Consider the following 7,060-nt stretch of genomic DNA (forward strand, 5'->3'; position numbering starts at 1 on the left):
AACCGCAACCTAGGTCACGTGAGGCGGCAGTTCTCGCGAGGTTAGTGATAGCGTCCAGTTTGGAGAGGCGGACGAATGTTTTTTATCTGTCTTTTAATGATGATTACATTAAAATACAGGATTTTTACAGGGAAAATAATAGGGGAAGGTGGCGGGAAAAGGGTATAAAATACATGAGTTTCCCGGCCAAAACGGGATACTTGACAGGTATGATACATTAAATATCACAAACTTAGTGTAAGCTGTCTTGAACAAACTAGTAGTAGTAAATAAAAAGTCAGTGTAAATAACTCACTTTAAAAAGCTGGAACAAACCTCCAGGTTGTTGAGGTAATGAGGTTTAAACCAATCACAGAGTTCCTTTTACTTAAATCAAGTTTATTAAATAAAAGAATAGATATCTTGTTTGAAAGAATCCTTACAAGTTAAGAAATGTCTATTTAATGTTATCCAAATCACACAGTTGATGATAAATTAAAGATGTTTACTGTTCAGAATAAACACTAGTGCAAAAAGCAGAAAAAACTACCATATTTCTCAGACTATAAGGCACACTTAAAATACTTTAATTTTCTCAAAAATCGACAGTGCGCCTTATAATCAGGTGAGCCTTATGTATGTATTAATATGTCAAAATGTTTTAGTACAACTTTGGTCAACTATGAAGCTGCACCGCTTGATGGATTTTTGGTGCTTCAGGGCTACTGTAGTCAGGAGCCTCATGGAGTGATATGTACCGTACTGTGCTTTAACATACTGAACTGAAAAAGTCAGTGTATTGTTCTGTATTTTATGTGTTAAACCTGAACAATGTTGAGAATTATTGTTAATGAGTTGAAAAAAGTTTGACTCATCTGACTATTTTGTTTCTCTTAATGTGCCTTAATAATAATAATAATAAACTAGTGCGCCTTATGTATGAAAATAGACCCGGTCAGACCCATTCATTGATAGTGCGCCTTATAATCTGAAAAATACAGTATTTCAAAGTGTGTACGTCACTAACTCACTGAGTGCAGTGATAAACATGCTTTCAGACCTAATCCTATTAATTAATACCTATTTGAATCACAGTCTAGCGGCTAACAAACACATTAGCATGTGATTAGAAATGAAAGATTGGGGAATTATCAGCGGTAGTGATGTCACTTCTCTCTGGGTCCGTGTACAAACCGGAGCTTTGCTGTGTTTCAGTTTTGAGCTGATACTACTTTTGCTCCCTCAATTTAAATCATAAAAATTACACAATGACGATAACAAATGCAACAAAAGTCTCAATTTTAAAAAAAAGGAACATTTATTGAAATTAATAAAGGTGAGGTAGAACAACAAGTAAAAAATATTTTAACTGAACGTCTCATTTCAGTTCAAATATGAACATTTACCTTCAGGTTTGAATGAATATTCATATTTTAAGAGACAATACCTTTGCTTGTGTTAAATAAAGCTGAAGTTTATTCAACCATTGAACATACAGGGTACAATAAAAGCTACTGTACTGACACAGGCAGTATTTCCTCATTGTTTCTTTAAGAAAATGTTCTTTAAAAAAAGAAAAACCTCTGAAAGCTTTGTTTTTCTCCTATTTTTCCACTTCTTTCCATTTTGCTTCATCCTACTCTGGAAACTCCCATTGATCCAGGCTGATAGGTGTGTTTCTGTACTCAGCCAGAAGATATGTGAGTAATAAAACAACCTTTTTTTATGTATTTTTGCCCAAGATGTGATTGATAAAACTTTGACCATGTTCATTTTGTTTTCTTACTGCTAGATGTTAATTCCTGAAATCCTGTCCATCAGGGGAACATTTCCAGTCAACAGAAAGGCCTTAATGCTGCCATACAGCTACAGGAACACAACAACTACACCCACTGATCCAGCTGAAAGACTTTTAAAAAATGACTGTCTGCCCATGGACGTTTAGAGGAAGTGACCTCATTTGTTCTCTGGATCCTGACATTACTCACAACCATCAATCTGAGATGAAAACACTATATTAAAGCTTCATTGTTCAATTAATGATCTTGAAAATAAAGTCAAAGTTCTATGGAAAAGTGAAAGAAATTTAATACATTTATTTTATTTAAATTGTCTTTTCATACAAACATTACTCAGTAAACTAAATTTCAGTTTGTGAGCAAATGTTTATTGAAAATGTCATGGATTTGTATTCTTAACATTGTTAAAAAATATACCCTTAATGTGCCCTAAATGTATTTTAAAGCAGTAGTAGTTATTTCCTGTATTGTAATACATAGTCATATATTATAATTTAATTGTCTTTCACAGTAACAAAATAATTACTGCATAAGTTTATTATATGAGAAAATGTTTAATTGATAAATATTTTTACAGTATGCTTTAGAGTGATCAACTCTTACTGTAAATTGTACGGTAATCTTCCTTTACCGTAAAGGTAGAAACAGTGTTAATGATGGTAATATTTTGACAAGACCGGTAGTTCCTAAATGTAAAAGGTCTGGATAAACACTTATTCTAACAAAACGGTTTACGGTAATGCTCTGGCAACCACAGCTGCCAGTTTTTTACTGTAAAAAATGGTTTTTTTATTGATTTTATATATATTTTTTTTTTTTTTTACAGTGTAGCGTTTTGGTCTCCAAGCTCAAAGATGAACTTTTTTGTAAAGGTGCCCCAAGGGTTAATGAAGGAAAAAGTCACAAGTGGAACAACATGTTGATGTTGTGCTGCTAGTGATTAATAAAAGGGTCTTTGTGGTATTTTTCTCCTTTGACCTATTGTTTTTTTTTCTAAAACTATATTGAAAAATATAAATAAATGGAGTTTATATAATCTATGAGATATGAATATTAGTCCATATCACCCAGGCCTAATGTAACCAAAGCGTTTTATGTTGTAAAGATGTTCACATTCCTCATGATAAAAAGCGTTTGTTCTCCAGTGCCACACCTGACACTCATTACAGCCTCCTTTTATGGCTGATTAGGGTAGAGACACTCCTCTAGCGCCCTCTGCTGCTGAAATGGCTCCACCACACTCAGTCAACCAACACAAATCAATACTTAAATAGTGTTAACAGTTATACTGGGGTAACAGCACTCAACATAATGTATCTAATACAACATTAGCCACCTAACATAGCTCAATGGCATTACATTAGCATTCAGTTAGCATAGCATGCTCCTGAGCAACAAACATTTAAACTCACCAATTCCTTTTCAAACGTCAAGCTCAGCAGGATTAAATGTCTCCTATCCCTGAGGTGGTGAAGTCTGAAGGTGTACAAAGGTTGTAGTGAGTACTAAAGCTGTTAAAAACCTAAAGTAGATGTTAAAGAACCAACCTATTGTAGCAGCTCCGTGTGTGTGTCGTCACTCTCTGACAGGGAACAAACACAGCTGTTTGCAATAGGTGACCGAGCTACGTGATTGGCTGAACGGAATCTCGCGAGAGTAACGTGGAGTGGAGGAAGTGACGTCACACGCTTTAAAGAAATGAGTTTTAGCAACGGAGAACCCCTTCAAAACCACCCAACTGAACTTAAAGCTTAAATACTTTATTATTATATTTAATAAATATAATTCTGTATAAGCATGAATTACACTGTCAATCCCATATAAATATGTAGATTAATATTATAAATATTAATCACATATATAGTTATCAGGGCTACACAAACAGTCTTAGGTAAGGTTTACAAAAGAACGTATTGCTGTTGTTTGTAGGATGCTGGCAGGAGGTCCAAGGTGAGAGAGAGATAGTACCCACTTTCAATCAAACTTTTGACAGGTGTGACGTCACGACCTTTGTCCCGCCCCCAACCGGAAGTCCCGCCTTCCCAAACCGGAAGTCCCGCCTTAGAGTCAAAAAAAAAAAAAAAAAAAAAAAAAATCTTGCACACACACGCACACACACACACACGCACGCACACGCACGCACACACACACACACACACATAATTCACCAGCCCCTCACTGAACTGTTTTAAAGAAAAAGAAAGGTATAAATGCACAATGTTTCTCACCAAATAAAAGAAAACCACACGCACACACACACACACACACGCACGCACACGCACGCACACACACACACACACACACATAATTCACCAGCCCCTCACTGAACTGTTTTAAAGAAAAAGAAAGGTATAAATGCACAATGTTTCTCACCAAATAAAAGAAAACCACACGCACACACACACACACACACACGCACGCACACGCACGCACACACACACACACACACATAATTCACCAGCCCCTCACTGAACTGTTTTAAAGAAAAAGAAAGGTATAAATGCACAATGTTTCTCACCAAATAAAAGAAAACCACACGCACACAGAGAGAGAGAGAGAGAGGGTTTCAATCACCTTTCTGCTCCAAAACTATTCATGCATTTAAGAAAATGTACAAGTTAAATATTATAGAACACTTGAATGAAACATTAGAAAAGAAGTTGATCGAGGATGCTTAATATAATTTTGATTGTTTAAGTTTTGTGCTTACATCGTTGGTATGAGAGAAATTGTGTCATCTTTGGACAGACAGTAGTGTTTCAGTTGTAAAAGGCAAAATAAGTCTAGACTTCAGCTTAAACCCCTTTCGGTCAGGCATCATTTAGAGGTTGACATTCTTAATGTATACATATTTTTTTTCTTTCTTTCTTTTTCCTGTCGTGTAATGTGTGTGATCTTTTGAATGACCTTAGATGTTCACAATGACCGAAGAAAGTTTGTAAGCTCTGAAGAGATAAGAGTCAAGGGCAGAAACTGAGCCGCACCCTGGGTGGGGTGAAACAGACATGTTTTGCAAACACACATTCTTCTAGTGTGCATCTAACAGATAATAACGTGACAGTTAGTTAAAACAAGTGTGTATCAGATAATAACGTGACAGTTAGTTAAAACAAGTGACTGCACAAGCTGAAGCATATCTTACAAAAAGCTTTCCAAATCTTACCATTCATAGCAGCAATATGACCATGTCTGACCATCACTATGCATAAGAATGCTTTGAACATCAGACTTACCTCTGAACTTTAAACTCGACACACACACACACACACACACACACACACACACACACACACGCACACGCACACACACACACACATTGCATTTACACACACCCACACAACCCCCACCCACACAGGCTTCACACATCAGACTTACCTCTAAACTTTTCACGCACACACTGGCTTCACCATGTCTACTGGTATCATTAGTGAAACTGTTGTTACAATTCTACAAGAATCAAAACGTATTGCCGGTCACCATGAAAAGTCTTTGGTGATTTTGAAAAGAATTCAGACACCACCTCCATTTCCTTTGCATCAAGAGTGGTCGCTTGAAAGCTATGGTGAATGCGGGAGCTGGGGTTACGTATTCAAGTATGAGACGGGTGAACTCTGTCTGTATCAGAAGAATGTTTGTGAAACCACGCAAATGTCTGCGGCTGATTTGTCGTCAAATGACTGGGGTGTATTAAAACTAGCTAACCCTAGAAACATCAAAAATAATGAAGAAGCTGCTTCTGATCCAGCAAAAAAGCAAAAGCTGAATCCTTTTCCCACAACCACCGATTTATGTGAGCTAAAAGAACCATTTGTGAGTATTTGGTTGACAAAAACATCAGGCACAGCCCGTTGGTTCTACCGCGCTAGTTATAAGAAGCAGAAAGACAAGACCCCTGAGCAGAGATCGAGACATTACTTTGTTCTGGATCTTTTCAACTCAGAATGTGGAGTTTTTTGCAACATTTTGACTCTGCCAGCAGTAGCATGGTCAGAAAAAATGGAAGAAATCAATGATAAAATTACCCTACTTTTTCACAGTTGCCGCGTCTGGAACGATACTTTGATGGTAAAAAAATAACCATCTTTCATTTTAGACCCTCCCCCCTCCTTTTAAATAGGAGGGGCATACTTTTACAGTCTATAAAATACATTGGTCCAAACCACAAGTTATCCACTACTGAAAGAAAAAGCAGCCGGAAGAACCATGCCTTCTATCAAGAAAAACACCAGAAGCAACCGTCTGACTCCTAAAGACCTTTCAAAGTTTTGGGGGCCTTACACTAAAACTCGAACCCTCGAAACTGACCTGCACTCCCAGGATGCAAAGTGTTCGGACGAGCCTTCACCATCCCCTGCGTTATCGGACTCGCAGGAGCTTCTCTCTGATCCGCAACTCCAGGACGACCCGTGTGTGAGCGCACCTCCACCATCTCCGGACACGCAGGAACTCTTTGTCGACAGTCAGTGTCAGGTTGCTGTGTTTATGGACACACCCGAGTCTCCCCCCGCCTTGCCTGACACGGAGGATCTCTTCTCCGACATGACTTTAACCACACCGAACCGCAGAGGTCCATCGCCGCACCCTCGGTCCTTATCGCCTATACCGGAAGATTGCTGCGTCGTGGTTGCGCCCTGCTCACACATCACCGACTCCTCCTCTTCTGAATCGACAATGTCAGAAGACAATTATTCAGGAGGTACCGAGCCAGATCAGACTCCGCCCGGAGCAGGAAGTAGCGGCGGGGATGAGATTGACAGCGGGGTCCTCGACTTTGCTAAAACGATAAAAGCGGGTGTGCTTCATCTTCTCAGCTACGTTCTGGACAAGTACAAGAGAGAAACGTGCAACGGATGCAAAATCGAGCATCCCAGCCAGCGGCAGCATGATTGCTTGGATGTCCTCGAGCACGAATTCTACAACGACAACTTTCACGGACTCATGAAAAAACTCTACACCCCCAAGTTAATTCCAGCCATCAAACATCTCTTGAACCTGTACAACATGCCGATGGAGGAACCCAAAGTCAGAGCCGCCGTGCAGATTCTTTTGCTACGTTTGAGGTCAACGTCCAAAATCCACGACACCATATTTGACATGTATGACACGCTGGTCGGCGAAAAAGGGGTTACGATCGAGCACCTGGAAGAGATGGCCGAGTTTTGGAAAAATCCTTGATTCTGTTTTTGAGAAATGGGGAGCTTCTTTGGAAAGGTCCTCGCCGACATTGAGAGCCAAATGGTAATTTCTCAGTTAATTAAGCTATTGTGTCAGGTTATTGAGAA

Source organism: Gouania willdenowi, unplaced genomic scaffold (assembly GCF_900634775.1).
Source record: "Gouania willdenowi unplaced genomic scaffold, fGouWil2.1 scaffold_296_arrow_ctg1, whole genome shotgun sequence".
In the NCBI taxonomy this organism is placed as follows: Eukaryota; Metazoa; Chordata; class Actinopteri; order Blenniiformes; family Gobiesocidae; genus Gouania; species Gouania willdenowi.